The sequence below is a fragment of the Equus caballus genome, chromosome 1 (genome assembly GCF_041296265.1).
Source record: "Equus caballus isolate H_3958 breed thoroughbred chromosome 1, TB-T2T, whole genome shotgun sequence".
NCBI classification, from domain to species: Eukaryota; Metazoa; Chordata; class Mammalia; order Perissodactyla; family Equidae; genus Equus; species Equus caballus.
The window spans coordinates 94,534,728-94,551,695 of record NC_091684.1 but is presented as its reverse complement, the minus strand read 5'-3'; the positions used below and the strand labels follow the sequence as shown (position 1 = coordinate 94,551,695).

Sequence of the window (16,968 nt, the reverse complement as noted above, 5' to 3'; positions counted from 1 at the left end):
CTATCCTATTAAAAAATAATGCTGGTCGTGACCCACCCAAATGATTTCACAACCCGCTTATGGCTGCAACCTGCAGTTTTTCAGACTGTAGTCAGGGCCAAACACTTTGCGGCTCTATTTCAGCACTGATCTCGGGAGATAAGCCAGCGGTGACCCAGGCCAAAGCCCTTATCTTAATGACGGGGGAGCTGAGTCAGGCGTGGGCTCCAGCAGGCTGGCCCAGGGAAGATGGGTTGTGTCAGTGGCCCGGGGCTGAGAACCCACAGGTTTGGGCTTCTTCTAGAAGGGAGAGTGACAAGGCGAGGTCAGGATAAGGGGTGATGGAGAGTTGTGTCTGAGACACAGTGTGAAAGGTCAAAATAGGGGAACCAAATCTGTTCCCATTCAAAGAGCAAGGGCAGGGCAGAGAGGAGAGGGAGCCGCAAAGAGCCAGACTCCCAGCAGATGCTGGGCCAGAGAGACAAGCCAGGGACCAGTGGCCTGAGAGCATCCTCAAAGTCAAAGCTTGTCTGTGTTGGGGGCAGTTGGGTGGCATGGGGTCAGTCCCTGCATGCTGTGGACTAGTAGAAGAAATGTCCTAAATCTACTCTCTCTCATTACCTTTCTGCTAAAGGACAAGGAGGAGTTCTGGCTGAGGCCAGAGTCACAGGACATCTCATAACTGGACAGTGTCTTGACACTTCACACGGAAATGCATGGGGAAGCAGAGGAAAGGAGGCTGTAGCTTCTGGAACATCACCAAAGTATGTCACACTGCGTGGAAAGCCATTCCTAAAATTCTGAAAATGTCATCGTGCTACTTTCCCATTTACCTTCCTAAAACACAGAGGTAATTTCTTCCATCATTTGCTTGCATGTACATTTATTGTTTATTGTTGGAATATACAGCTATTCCTTCGGAACAGAGTAAAAATTCTTTAACGTGGCATTTGAGATTCAGAGTCCTTCAATACCTTCCTCCAAATTAAATCTTTCCAGGTTCTCACTTGTCATTTAGAGACCCCCCCCCCCCGCCATTTATACATAAGCTGAACACGATTGGAATAGTGCCAGAATATGGTGCTCTGCTTTCTATTTTAATGATTAAAAAATCATTATAAATAATATCGTACATAAAAAGAGTATATACTGCTTTTTAATAATAAAAACAATTGCAAAATAAATCATACCTAAAAAAAGAGTATAAAAGAGCATCTGTACAGTTGAAACAAGAGAAATAAAATCTACCACAGAGCTTAAGACACAGACCCTTGGGGCCGGCCCCGTGGCGCAGCGGTTAAGTGCTCACGTTCCGCTTCAGCGGCCCGGGGTTCACTGGTTCGGATCCCAAGTGCGGAAATGGCACCACTTGGCAAGCCATGCTGTGGCAGGCGTCCCACATATAAAGCAGAGGAAGATGGGCACGGATGTTGGCTCGGGGTCAGTCTTCCTCAGCAAAAAGAGGAGGATTGGCAGCAGTTAGCTCAGGCCTAATCTTCCTCAAAAAAAAAAAAAAAAAAAGAAATAGACCCTTTGGAACTCATTAGGAACCCCCTGTGTGCCCTCCCCAACTGCACGTCACCAATGATCACCCTGAATATTGTCTTAACCATCTTTTGCCTTACTGTATAGTTTTCCATATAGTCTCTCTTTTTAAATTACATTTTATAATTGTATATTCCTGGTATTTAGAAATGCAATTGACTCGTGTATTGATTTTGTCCAACAAACACAATAAACTCTTCTATTCTAAAAATTGATCTGTAGGTTCTCTTGGGTTTTCTATGTAGAGAGTCTTAACACCTGCAAATAATGACAGCTTTGATTGTTGGTCTCCAATCTCTTCCATTTTTATGTCTTTTTTCCTTCTTATTGCACTGGCTAAGCCCTTTAGTACATTACTCAATAGAAAAGGTGAGAGCAGGTGTTCTGGTCATTTTTCTGATCTGAAAGGGAATGCCTTGAACACCTTTATGTATGATTTGCTGTAGGTTTTGTTGGTGCCCTTTCTCAAGTTAAGGAAGTTCCTCTCATTCTTTGTTACAAGTTTTGTTTTGTTTTGAAATCGTGAATGGATGCTGAATTTTACCAAACAGATCTTTGCATCTGTAAGCACGAATGTTTGTTCTCGCTTCTTTAATCTGATGCTATGGTTAATTACATTAATGGATTTTAAAAATTGAACCAATTTTGTATTCCTGGGATAATCTCAAAGTGGTCACAATGTATGATTCTTTACACCTTTTGCTTTAAAGTATTTTAAGTTCTTTACAGTATTTTGATTGGAATTTTTCATTTCTATTTACCCTGGAAATTGAACTGTAGTTTTATTTTCTTGCATTCCTTATCTGGTCTTAGTATCAGGCGTAAGACAGCCTCTGAAATGAGTTAGTATGTGCTTTCACTTTTTCCATTCTTTGGAAGAACATATACAAGGTAGAATTATCTGATCTTTGATGTTTGATGGAAATCAACCTTAAGGATTTTTGGGTCTTGCATTTCCCTAGTGGAAGAAGTCCAGCAACTAGAAGGTTTTCCGTTTTCATCTCGAAACAGTTTTAATCTGTTGTAGATTTGTAGATATGTGTCCATCTTGTTGTTTATTGCCATGGAATTGCTTGTAATATTTCTTTGTTATTTGTTTAATTCATACAATATTTAGTTACATTCCTATATTCCTTTCCATTCCCAATTTTGTCGTATTTTACCTTTTTCTTCACTAATCTTGTCCAATGTTTGTCTACTTTATTAACATTTTCAAATAATTGATTTAAATTTTGCCTATCATCTTTATGTTTGTTTTTATGTCAGCGATTTCTGTCCTGATATTTGTTTTCTTCCTTCTATCTTCTTTGCTGTTTTTTTCTAATTTCATATTTTGGTTGTCTAACTCACTAATTTTGAGGCTTCTTTTCTACTTTAAGCATTTCAGGCTACAAATTTCCCTCTAAGTACCATGAAGGTAATACCTACTATTTTTATTATATTCATTTATAAATATTTTCTAATTTTCATTTTTATTTCTTTTTTGTCCCATGAATTATTTAGGAATATGCCTTTATAATTTTAAAACATTTTAAGTTATCTTTTTTGTTATTTATGTCTAACCTAATTATGTTGTAATCAGAATATGTGCTCTGTATGATACAAATTTTTTGAAGTTTGTTGAGGATAGCTTTATGATCAATATGTGGTCAAATTTTATAAGTGTTTTCTATGTGAGAAACATGTATATTCTTCGTTCGTTAGGTGTGATAGCTGCTTGTCGTATCACTTACTTAGAGAAGCTGTGTTAAAATATTCCATCATTAAGGTAATTCATCAATTTCTCTTCGTTGTTCCAGTAATTCTTGCTTTATATATTTGAGGCTATTAGTAGTATTTAAATTTAGAATTTTCTTTTCAGGTTATTATTTCCCTAATGCGTTTTATTCCATCTTTTGATTTCATTTATTCTGTGTCTTTAGGTTTTACAGTTATCTCTTATAATCATTATATAGTTGAATTTGGTTTTTCTATTTTGTTCAGACTGATGGTCCTCATATTTTAGGGGAGACTTTCTTTCCATTTCTATTTAGTGCAATTAGGATTTATGCCTACATTTTTACTATGCAATTTATATTTGTTTCATCCTCTTTTATCTTCTCCTTTTGTGCCTTAATTCAGATGGAGTGCCTTAAAATCTGATCCATTGTTTTCCCTCTAATTGTTTTAAAGGTATATAGTCTACGTCTGTTCTATTAATGGTTATCTTAGCTATTTCAATATGCACATTTAAGAATGTCTAAAGTTTATCAATATCTCTATTGTCCTCTCAAATAATACACTTTTTCTAGGTTTACTACTTTCTGGAAGCAGATGTACTGTGAAGTTAATGAAACATGAGTTTTAGAACTCTCCATTTGCATAGACTCTTTCCAAGATACTGCACCTCATTTTGTTTTTTAAATTTAGTATTCTTTTGTTGGAGGTCCTCCAAATTTTGTAAGTTTAAGATCTCACAGAACCAGGATTGGTGCCTGATATTTCCAAGTCGTTCTGTGGATTTCTAGCTTCTGTGCCAGCTCAGCATTACATTTAAAGGTGTTTCTTATGTTGCACCTGTTGTTGTATTTGTCTCAGTGAGGAGATTCATTCAGGGGATCTAAACAACCACACTGCTGTAGCAGGAACTGAGATTGTGAAATTTGCACAAAGACCTCTGAATTCCTAAATATCTCTAGGCAGGAATCAGGCTAAGAAAGCTACTCAACTGCAGATATGGCCATTTCTTGTAGAAAAGAAGGGACATCAAAGAAAGTGTATCCAAGTGCTTGCGAGAACAGTGAACTAGCAGCCACTTTCTGGGCTTGGGAAGGCCCATGACTGCAGCCTGGATCTGCCCCCTTGAGTGGCTCCATAGTTGTTCTCAGGGGCTCCTGGAGCTGCTCGTCCTTTGTTTTCCATCAACGGCTGATGGGGACACAGCTGGAAAGAGAAGTCCATCCTGAGCTTTCCTTTCCTTAACATCAAATAAAACAAACAAAACATTAAATATGAATAAATATGAATATTTGTCCATGATGTCATATCTTTTCAATAACTGAACAAAATACATTTGAGTGGTTTCCAGAGTCAATTAAATTGTATATTTAATTTTAAATATCCATAGCTCTCTTCACATAAACAATTACTGGAAGTGTTTCATGAAAATTGATGTGGCTTAAATAAAAGTTGGTCTGGGTTAAGAGGGTAGAAGTAATAAGATGAAGTAGGGAATGTGCACTTCAAGGTCCCATACGTCTGCCAAAAGGGTCTTAAAGATGTTTCTGAGGTTCTAAGCAGCCAGTAAGAATAAGAAAACATGATCATGTGACATGGCTTACACTGACCTTAATATAAACAAACCATGACAGCTATTCAGGAGGCACAATTCAGCTTATGCTGCTGAGACTTGAGACTCGTGTCCCTGTGGCCTGCAATTGAGCACTCACTGTGCTGGGCGGGGAACAGCATCCTTTATCAACATCCTCATGGGCTCAGCAGCTGGGAGTTGCCCAGGCTGCCTCTGAGTTTGTTTTGCACGCACCTGCGCTCTAACTGTGACTGTACGTACAGGCGCGTGAAAGGAGCTCCCGGGAAGGGGGCTTAATCCTTCACCCAGTCCTGGGGGAGTAATATTTTCTCTATTTTTTTTATTGAGGTATAACTGACATATAACATTGTATTAGTTTCAGGTGTGCAACATAATGATTCAATATTTGTATACATTGTGAAATGATCACCACAATAAGTCTAGTTAACATCTGTCAGCATATAAAGTTAACAAAATTTTTTTCTTGTGATGAGAACTTTCAAGATCTACTCTCTTAGCAACTTTCAAATATACCATACAGTATTATTAACTATAGTCACTATGCTATACAGTGTATTCCCAGGACTTATTTATTTTATAACTTGAAATTTCTACCTTTTGACCCCCTTCACCCATTTCTCCCCCAGCCCCTCCCCTCACTGCTGGCAACCACCAATCTGTTGTCTGTATCTATGAGCTTGGCTTTTTTCAGTTTCCACATACAAGTGAGGTCATACAGTATTTGTCTTTCTCTGTCTGACTTATTTACTTAGCATAATGCCCTCGGGTCCATCCGTGTTGTCACAGTGGCAAGATTTCATTCTTATTTATGGCTGAATAATATTCCAGTGTAATTATGTATATCGCAATTTCTTGATCCATTTATCCGTCAGTGGGCACGTAGGTTGTTTCTATATCGTGGCTATCGTAAATAATGCTTCAGTGAACGTGGAGGTGCATATATGTTTTCGAAGTAGTGTTTTTACTTTCCTTGGATATATACCCATAAGTAGGATTGCTGGATCACATGGAAGCTCTATTTTTAATTGTCTGAGGAACCTCCAAGCTGTTTTCCATAGTGGTTGCATCCATTTACATTGCCACCAACAGTGCACAAGAGTTCCCTCTCCTCCACACCCTCGCCAATGCTCGTTAGCACTTGTCTTTCTGACGACAGCCATTCTAACAGGTTCTGAGGTGATGTGTCATTGTGGCCTTGATTTGCATTTCCCTGGTGATTAGTGATGTTGAGCATCTTTTCATGTACCTGTTGGCCGTCTGTCTTTTTTGGAAAAATGTCTATTTAGATATTCTGCCCATTTTTTAATTGGGTCGTTTGTTTTTTGCTATTGAGTTGTATGAGTTCTTTATATATTTTGGATATCAACGCTATATCAGATGCATGATTTGAAAAATTTTCATTTTTCTGGTCAGTTTAAATTTTAAGCCTAAAGTGATGACATTTTCAAGGCTTTATTCTCTGATACCTGGAGTGAAGCTTGTCTTCATTGCCTTTTAGTTAAAGAGCCATAGGTATAAATGCTCGGCCAGACTGAAACCCAGACTCTGTCTCTGGAGAGCTGGACAGCTGTTTGACCAGGACACCTGCCTGAAGAACAAGTCATCCTGTCTGTCCCACCTTCTGCCAGCTTTCATCATGTGCGAATAGGGCTGCTGAATCTCCTCCACTGCATGGGAAGCTGCCTAAGGGTTAGGCCTAGGCCTGGCTTGTTCACCATCTGTACTGGTTTGCTGGGGCTGCTGTAACAAAGCACCGTGAACTGAAATGTATTGTCTCACAGTTCTGGAGGCTAGAAGTGTAAAATCACTATGTTGACAGAGGTGGTTCCAGGTCTCTCTCCCTGGCTTATAGATGGTCATTTTCATGTTCACATGGCGTGCTCCCCATGTGCCTGGCTTCCCAAATTCATCCTCTTTATATAACCACCAGTCTGATTAGATTAGGGCCCCTTCTAATGACCTCACCTTAACTTGATTACTTCTGTAAAGTCCCCATCTCCAAATAAGGTCAGTTTCTGAGTTATTGGAAGTTAGGACATCAACATATAAATCTGGGGCGGGGTACGTAATTCAACCCATAACATTATTATATCTCCAGTTCCTAAAAGTGTCAGGCACAAAAGCAAATTAAAAGAATATTTGGAGAATTAATGAGTGAGGACGTAAATTGGGATTTATTTTATCAATAGACAGAGGGTGTTCCAGGCCCAAGATTTTTACATTATAGCAATAATTCTAGGCTGGAAAATGTAGAATAGGTGTTACTAAATGCTCGTGTTAGTCATAAAAGCCTTAGTAAAGCTTAGCAAAGGATGTGTCACTTTAAGTTATGTGAATTCCTGATGAAGACTCCAAGATCAACCAGTTATAAAAAGTACCTCTTGGGACCGGCCCTGTGGCCGAGTGGTTAAGTTCGCGTGCTCTGCTGCAGGCGGCCCAGTGTTTCGTTGGTTCGAATCCTGGGTGCAGACATGGCACTGCTCTCAAACCACGCTGAGGCAGCGTCCCACATGCCACAATTAGAAGGACCCACAAAGAAGAATATACAACTATGTACCGGGGGGCTTTGGGGAGAAAAAGGAAAAAAAGTAAAATCTTTTTTTAAAAAAAAAGTACCTCTAAGTAAATGAGTGAGTGGAACCTACACAGGGTCGTTGCTCAAACATAGTTAAATGTGAGAGGAAATCTTCCAAAAGTGATGACTGGACTTCAAATGGCTAGTATTGATCTGGCACTGAAACGCCCAGGTAGCTAGCCAGCCTCATGGCTTTAAGACGAGCGCATCCGAGAAGCCTGTTCTCCGTTCTCTGCATTGTTGGGGCTGAGAAGTTGGCAGTGGGAAGGCATTCTTTATCCATACCCCCACCCCCAAAATGACTGTGTTCATTATTTTCTGATTAAAATGGCAATGCATTGTAAAGAAGATGTCAATTCTGAAAATTAAAAAAATATATATTCCTCAAAACTTCTGGAAGTCCATGACAGCAACTGCTACGGTTAAGATATATATAATTCCAAACACTTTCAAGATGCATATTTACCCTTTATATATGATATATATTCATCCAAATGGGGTCATACATGACACACTGTTTCATCACTTGCATTTTAAGCTTAATAGAGCATGACATGAACCCACACAGAGCGACAGCAGCACGCTGAATCCATGAGGTACCACCGCAGGATGTGGCTCTCGCCAGTGCCCCTGCTCTCTGCTGAAGGACGTGCCTCATTTCTAGCTTTTTGCTACTGTAAATGCTATTAATTCCCCTTAGGTACACATTTGTATGATTGCTGAATAATTTCCTGATGTTAAACACTCAGAAGTAGAAATGAATGTGTTTTATCCTAAAGATTTTTAAAAATATCCTTTGGGAATGTTGGGCCCATCGTCACTCTCACCAATAGAGCATGAAATTGTGTTCATCCACAACATTGGACGTTATTCTTTTAAAATTTTGCCTATTTGATGGATAAAACTGACAACTCACTGTCACAACAATTGTCAATTCTTTGTCACTTCTTTGATAACATGATGTGTTTATTGGCCACTTACATTTTTATCTTTTCAGTTTCTTTTCCATTGCTTTATTAATAAACATTTTAAATTGTTTCCAGTTTTTCTTATTATAATTAGTATTTTAGAGAGCATCTTTGCGTATGTGAATTTTCTTGTTTTGGAATTATATCTTTCAGAGAAATTTCTACACAAGGGATATCTGGGTTAAAGGAATTGACTTTTCTTGTGGTTCTTAACGTAAAATGATTTTCAAAAGGATTAACTAAGTTTATTCAAGAGTATATCAGCTTTATCACCTTCTGATTAGCTTTAGACATTATGAAGGGGCAAGAAAAACAACTATTTTTCTCTGCTTTTGCACATTTTTTCCTTTCAAAATGCATTCTTTTGCATTATTTCTTTAGCAATTTTCTCCCCTCCATCTTCTCCATTGTCCCTTTCTGAAATTGCTGTTCTTCCAATTTTGGATGTATATATTTTTTCCTTTTGCTTTGTATTTTGTGAGATTTCTCCCTCTTTATTTTCTGGAATGCCTAATGAATTTGTTGTCCCGGCAATTGTGTGTATCTCAAGAGGTCTTTCTGTTTATTGTTCTCTTTTTGTGGTACCTTATTTTTGCTTTAAGTATACAGGACTTTTTGTAACTTTTGCTTCTTCTTATTTAGCTTTTTCATCTATCTCTCTATCTGATGTATTTGTACTTAAATCCTTTAATTATTTTGGCTTCTGAGGGAATAGATCAAGATATCAGTGCTATTATTTGGTATTAGGCTGTTCATGCCTTGCGTTTCTGGAAGGTTCTGCATTATTTGCAGGCCCCATGCCCTGAGGGTAATTTTCACAAGGATACTGGAAGAGAGGAATTGATGGAGCAGTGAGCACGCTAGAGTTCCCATGATCCTCTATTCCTTCTTTTGTTCACTTTTGAAACATTTGTGTGTGTTCACAGAAGCCATGATTAGTGTATTGGTTAGAGTTTGCATTTTGCCACAAATAACAAAACCCACTAAAGAGGAGCATAAACACATTACAGTTTTGTTTTGTTTTTTCCCTCATGCACTGGGTCCTGGCTCAGAGGCTTGGGGCTGTCAGGACCCCAGGTGTCTGAGATTCTTGTGGCTTTTCCTAATTGGAAACAGACAGTCTTGTTTTCTGAGTAGGAGGAGGAAGACGAGATGAGGAAGAAGGTGCAGAACTTAAAACAGAAAACAAAACTTGCCAGGAAGCCCCTGCAGAGGCCTGCTCCTGTCTCATTGGCCATTTAAACGGTTCTTTTTCCCAGCATTCTGAGAGCTGGAGGGGATCAGGTGACACCGTGACCGTAGCAGATGCTGGTCGCTTCCTGTCTATTGCCCATTCTTAACTTCTTACAGATAATCCTCAGATTATTGCTTAGTCTCGTCTTTTTCTTTTCTCCTGATGGCTATTTAGGGCCTTTGCGGGAGGCCCATGAATTACCTTATTTTAAACCCCCCTAGACCTGAGGACACAGAGACTGTTCACAGTTCTTGGAATTTCTTTGGCTTCCAGTCAAGAACTCAGTCAAACATAAATACTACTTCTTGAATACTTACCACATGCCAAGCACTTTTCCAAATGTTTTACATCTATGAACACATTTTGCCCCACAACTGCCTTGACGGCTAGATGCTATGATGATGCCCATTTAACTGATGAGGAAATTGAAGCGTGTGGTGGTGAAGTAACTTGCCCAAAGCCACACAGGCAGAAAGTGAAGCAGGGAACTGGGGCGGACGGGCAGGCAGGCAGGCTGCCTTCTGGGCTTGGACTCTCCTGAACCGTGTCGGAAAGTCATGAGTGACTTCTACCAGCAAATCTGAATTATGTGATGAGAAGCGATAAAAAGCAAACAAAATATACAACATCTGAAGCCTGGTCTTTAAAGGGAAAGATGACAGTTGTTTGAAGCGGGGGGCGCTCAGGGAATGTGTGAGCTGAAGACTGTCTACGCCTCATTTCTCATCAGTGCAGATCAGGTTAAAAACATAATCATCTTCTTCCTCATTCGTTCTGTGTTTGTGGAAACTTCACCGTGATCAAAGCTGTCTTAGGGCAAAGGGTGAGCCCTTCTGGAAACCGAGCTTCTGTGAGGGGCGGCCGTTTCTCCCCAGCCCAGGGCTGTCGACACGGGGCCTGGGGAGTGCTCTTGGGTTCTCCTTTGAAGAAATATGGCCATTATGCAATCCTGTCGCATGGCCCGGTGTGAAGACAGTGCCCAGAGGACCCAGTTTCAAGCTCATTGGAACCCGTGAGACCTCAGTTTCTACATCTATAAAATAAGGCTCATTTGGATTCTGTGGAACCAATTTGCAAAATCAGCGGATTCTGTGTAAACCTAGATGTGCTTTCTTTGCAGACAAATGGGGTTGGCTTTTTCTCGCAAAGAAGTCTTTTGGTCTTTGCCGAGAGCCAAGCGGGCAACTCCAGAAGCCTGGCTTAACTTCATTTCACTCTCTGGTGCCTTCTTGGTTCCCAACTTTCAAGTCGGGCATTTCTCATTTAACAGTTAAGGAGGACTATTTGGGGTCTCAGAGGGAACTTTAGAAATGTGGGTCATGCTCCAATGCTCCATGAAAATGTACAGTCCCAGGAGATCTGACTCATGGTTTTTCCTTTTAGCCGCCTCATCAGACCTCTGCCCAGCTTCTCCAGTCCCTTTCCTATTGGAAACTCACATGCCGTCTATTTCCAAAGTATATCAGTCAGGATAGGCTAAATTTTGCTACAGGAAAAAATCACCTAAAAATCTCAGAGGCTTTCCACAAAAAGAGTTGATTTTCGGCTCTCACAAAGTCTGCAGCAGATCTGGGCGACCCCTCAGGGCGCTCTCCTCCATATTTAGCAATTCAGATGGCTTCCTTCCTTCAGCCTCTCCATCTCAGCACTCCTCTCTTGCAGATGAAGAGAGAGTCAGAAGGTCAAGCATCTGTAGTTAACGGCTTTGGCCCAGAAGGAACATGACGTTTCCATTCACGTCTTTGGTAAGAACTAATTACATGGCCATATCTAACTTACAGGAATAGAATTTATAATCCTCTGTGCAAGTGAAAGAAGAGAACTAGATATTGGTGCACATTAACCATGCTGACCATATAGACGGAAGCTCTCTTCGTTAGAAGAGTTAGCTCTGTCTACCCTGTGAGCTTGTATGTGTCAGTCAGCCAGACTCAGGGTTATGGAGTCTTGATGAGGAAGGAATTTGGAGGCCATAGTTTAATTATCCCAGGTCAGGATCCTTGGCATCAGTCCTAACAAATGACCATCACGTCTGTGGTTGGCCACTGCCAATGATGGAGTCTCACCACCCCATGGGCCGGAAAACACCAACTGAGACAGTTCGGTTGGAAAATTCTTGCCTGTGCTGAATTTGGGTATCTTCCTGGCACAGCCAGTTCCCAGGACGGGTTCTCTCCCCATAAATAGTGCTGGCTCTGTCCACACCAGTTCTTCTGTGATCTTTCAAATGTCTGAGGACATCAACCTGTCTCCTTCCAGCCTAGGTTGCACAGCCTTAGCTTCCTCCACCAGCCCGCAGGTGACCTCCAATTTTTCACTATCCTGATCACCACTCTGTGTCACCTCCTTTGAGTGTGGAACTCAGAAGCAAGCACCGTTTTTCTACAGTCTGACCATTGCCAAAGAAAGGGTTATTTCACTGCTCTCTTCTGGACTCTGCAATTCTAGCAATGCCACCTAAGATAACATTAGTTTTCCCAGAAACCACGCCACACTCTGGCCTTATGTTCCATCTGGACCTATTGGGAATTGAGGCCTGAGACTTACCCCTCTTCCCTTCCAGGGTTCTGTCCAGTGGTGTGTAGACAAAATGAGATGAAAATAAAAATGAAGTCTTTATTAGTGGTTGGGCATGTGTCCCAAGATTGACAAAAGGCAGATGTCTTTGATCTCAACTGTAACAGAGAATTCGTTTTGGTTCTCCAAGGCTCAGAGGTGACCTCAGCTCTGTCCATCCGCAATTAAAGATGACTGGGAAATAGTGTAAGGCTGACTGAACTCTCTCATTCATTTTAAGGTAAAGAAGCTAAACACACATGGGTGTGTACACACATACCAGAGTAAGATGTGCAGTGTGCCTACAAAAGACAAGTCCTGAGCCATGACCATCTATACTTAGGAGAGAAGGAAGAAGAGAATATTTTTGCCTCCTCTACTGGCCATGAGGCAGGTTGTGAAAGAAATATGTCAAAGAGCCAAAGTGGCCCTGGTCCACTAGTTAAAGGCTCTCGGTGACTATACTTCCTTTCCACTTGGCTTCAGACCATTCCTCAACTTAACAGGATCATTTCGAATCATGAGTTGATGATCCATCAGAGCAATGACACCCCTGGGCTTTGTGTTATTAACTTCTGGGTTATCCAAGTTACTTATCAAGAGAGGGACAGTTACAAAGAAATCAAACACACATCTTAATGTTTCTAACCGTGTTGATACTCCTTGAGTGTCATTTTAGCTGTGAATTAATGTCGTGTAATGCAAGGGTAAAAAAACAAGTCTTTGCATAAGTTCTGCTAAAATTTAACCAATAGAGAAGCCCAGCCTAAGAGGAAATGAAGGTGGTTTGTCATGGCTTGTTCTTGGTGAACAAGAATCAACGTGTGGGCTCACCTTCTTTCGTAGGTATGCTACCATCTCCTATTTAATGGTTCCACTAAGAAACTTTCCAAGAGGCAGCATCTTATCTTTCAGAATCTGCCGTTTTCTTCTTTGCGAGCGCCAGGACATTTTATCCACCCATCTCTTCACCAGACTCATAGATTTTTTTGAAGTTCAAAAGGGTTTGTTCAGGAAAAATGCTTATACTTGTGCATCTTGGATCTAATAAAAAGGTTATTCATCTTAGGAGTTTAACAAACCATAAACATTTTTATATATTAACAGCCCACATTTTCTCTAGCTATCCATTTCCAATATAATCTTTCACAGTTATGAATATGATGAATTAAAAATGTCCTAATATTTACACATTATTATAAACCTATTTAATCAAACTTTCCAAACATTTAATTAAAAGCACAGGTCAACTATGTAAGATTCTCTTTAAGGTCTTACATGCTTTGTAGTGAAGGCTTATAGTAATTGTTCGTGTCTCAGGCTCCTCTCTGCCTGCACACATGGGAAGAATCTCTGATGCTTGCAATTTGGCATAATCCTTTGGCTAATTCTGGCTAATGGGCTGACAGCAGAAGTTCAATGTGCCTCTTCTGGGCCAGAACACTAAATTGCCAGAACAAGACCCTCCAATGCTCTTTCGCCTTGTCTTAATGTGTTTGTTATCTATTGCTACAAATTATCCCCAAAACTTAGTGGCTTAAACCAATAAATATTGATTATCTCACAGCTTCTGTGGGTCAGGAACTCAGAAACAGCTTAGCTGGGTAGCTCTGGCTCAGGGTCTCTCCTGAGGTTGCAGTCAAGATGGCGTCCAGGGCTGCCATCATCTGAAGGCCCAACTGAGGCTGGGAGATTTGCTCATATGATGGCTCACTTACGTGGTTGTTGGCATGAGGACCTTAATTCCTCACTGACTGTTGGAAGGAGGCCTCAGTTCCTTGCTGTGTAGACCTTTCATAGAACTGCTTGAGTGTCCTCACAATATGGCAGATGGCTTCCCCCAGAAGGAGTTATGCAAGACAGAATAATGTGGATGTCACAATGCCCTTTATGAGCCGACCTTGGAAATCACAGTATTCCTATTGCAACATTCTATTCATTAAAAGCAAGTCACTAAGCACAGTCCACTTAAAGGGAGGGAAATTGGTATCCACTTTTTGAAGGGAAAGGATAAAGAATTTGTGGACACCTTTTAAAAACCATCACAGTCAGTGACAGAAGAGGCCACATCTTCCAGATGATGTAACTGCAAGGCTCTGGAGCCTTGATCGGCCTGGGTCCCAGAGTGACTTGGTGGAGCAGAGCCCTTTGCTGAACGATGATGAATATGGAGCATAAGAAAGAAGAAAATCTTTGTTGTGTCGTCATTAGGATTTTGAGACTACTCATCATCACAGCATAACCTAGGCTATTCTGACTAGTGGTCATTGTAAGACACAAACATAAACAAAATCACAGTGATTAACATGTAAAAGTGGTCACACAATTATGAATTCCCTACATTTAAATGGTTGTTATTGTTCCTTATGGTATTCCCAAGGCTTCATTTGTTACACCCACGTAGGGCTTCAGTAATTGTCATACACTAATAACTTTAGCAGACCCCAATCTAATTGTGTGCATATCTATCATTTCGGAAGAGAAGCGGTCACAGATGCTGATCCAGGACAAGTTTGTGTAGTCTAAAGTGATCCAAACCAAATCGCTGGCTGAGTTCCTTTAGATAATGAAGTCCTATTTGTTATATCTGGGCTTTTAAGTCCCTGCCCTTTCAAATCTAAAATTCAGACATTTAGTTTTTCGAAACTTGGTGTCTTTCCCAGGAGTGATGTATTTCTAAAAGTTTCTTATGGTTGGCAATATCTAAACTATTGTCCTGTCATTATGATAAATTGGTCTACTCTATAAATATTAATTGGAAACTTATGCATGTGTTATCAATATTGCATTATAATTAGTAGGGTCATCTTAAGGTTCCATCTACCGGGGATGAGAGATGGAGTGTGTGCAACATTTGGCTAATTAATCACCTTGGAGCACTCTGTCAGAGTCTCTGGTTAATTGATTGCCGTGTAGGACCGCAAGAGCAGTCAACTGCTTGACTTTCTTTCCACCTGCTTATTACACAATCTAGTACCCACATCTGAGGGATTATTGTAGTTTATTTATAGTTCCTTGTGTTTATTCTTTCTTATCTACAGAGACAGTGAGAAATATAACTCTATACTTTTTCAAGAGATGGGTTTCGTAGAAAAAATAAATACAAACACTCTTCTACTTAATAAAAGCAGTATAGTTAAACAAATCTTTTGCACACGTTATGTTAACTTCCCTCTTGAGTATTGTTATGAATTCACGGTCTTCCACAAAGTCAGCTTGTTTCAGGTAACCTTCATTATTATTTTCCTTTTCATGATCCATTTGTTGATGGGGTCTCTTCAAAGTGACTCCTTTGTCTTGTCAACAGCAACCTCACTGTCAATTTTTATTTATTGGCATTAACAGCACCTTCCATACTCATTAATACTTTTCCTGCCCCAAGCTCTGAGAACCAGAGTCCTGATTCCCTTTGGTGGAAAATAGGACTGAAGACAGAAGTCTGGACCGAAGGGCACACGGGAGCTATGGCAGGCCCTGCCGCTGCCTGGCCTGGAGCTGATCTCACCTTCCTCTTTAATAACTCTGATTGAATTCAGTGACAATGTGCTCAGCTAGACATGTTCACTGTCACGGACCCTTGCAGCTGAGGATGGCCCAGCCTGGCCTGGTCTGGACCACCACCATGTCTTGCCTGGATGATTGGAGTAGACTCCTGTTCCCTCCTTGCTCTCCTCACTCCATTTCTCTCATAGCATACAGAGCAGTTCTCTCACAATGTAGTCCAGGTCAGAGCACTCTTCTGCCAACTCTCTGGTGGCCTCCATCCAACGAAATAAGAGAAACATCTGTACAATGGCCTCTGAAGCCCCTCACCACCTCTTCATTCTTTCTGCACATTATTCTCCCTCTTGCTCACTTTCCTCTAGAACAACTGGGTTTTTTGCTGCTGGTCCTTGACAGCCCAGCACATTGCTGCCACAGGACTTCTGCACTTGCAATGTCTCTGGAGGGAGCTGCCGAAACACTCTTGTCCCAGTGTCTCCGTAGCTGACTGCTGTCTCTAAAGAGGCCCTCCTCTATTTCTGCCCTCTCCTTCTCCCAAGACAGCTCTGTTTTTCCCTATGAAATACATCCGCATTTGTTTATTCTCTTCCTCCAGGTAGAGCTGAGCCTCCAGATGGTCAGGACTTGTCTGCCTTGTTCCCTGCTCTGTTCCCAACTCTGAGGACAAATAATACCCAATGTATAGGAGATCTTCCATAAATATTTGTTCAATGATGAATAAATAAATGGATGAATAAAGCTGCGGCTCTCAATGTTTTTACATTTGAGGCATACTTTGAATGCTCAATAGCAAGCATAATGATCGTCTCCCGATGTGGTCCGGGTCGTATGACGCTTTGGCCAAGACTCCGCCACGGCTTCCATTTCTACAAAGTAAGAGCAACATCTGCACGGAGGCCTCCACAGCCCTGTGTGATCTGAATATTGAAAGCATCTTTCAAACATAAAAATGAATTAAATGCCTCTGCTCTTTTCCCTCAAGTATCCACCTCATTGTTGTGCAGCAAAGCAGCAGTGTGTAGGGAAATCCTCTATGTCCTGTGGGGTTTGTGCTCCTCAGGTACCGTTCTCCCACAGCCCAATGAGCGTGCTGCCAGCTGACACGCTCCAGGCCTCGCATCTCCCACTCGCAGCCCCTGTGCCTGGTCCACATCGCGGCTGTCCCCGTGTGCCGGTCCTGTGAGCTCGTGTGCCTCAGCAGAGAACCACCCACATGGAGAATGACCCACAGGCAACGCTCATGCTTCTGTTTTGCTCCCTTGGACTCCTCTATAAAGATCCAGGGAGCGTAGCAAGA

At 41.0% G+C, this 16,968-nt stretch overlaps 1 long non-coding RNA gene across 1 annotated transcript; it reads right to left on the bottom strand.

The window, feature by feature from the left end:
- Window positions 1-4,232: 4,232 nt before the first annotated feature.
- LOC106782131 (uncharacterized) lies at window positions 4,233-14,033 on the bottom strand. Its single transcript, XR_001378974.3, has 3 exons — window positions 13,886-14,033; window positions 13,002-13,211; window positions 4,233-4,480 (listed from the first exon to the last, which is right to left on the bottom strand). It is a non-coding gene; the product is annotated as an uncharacterized lncRNA (long non-coding RNA).
- Between the last annotated feature and the right edge of the window lie 2,935 nt (window positions 14,034-16,968).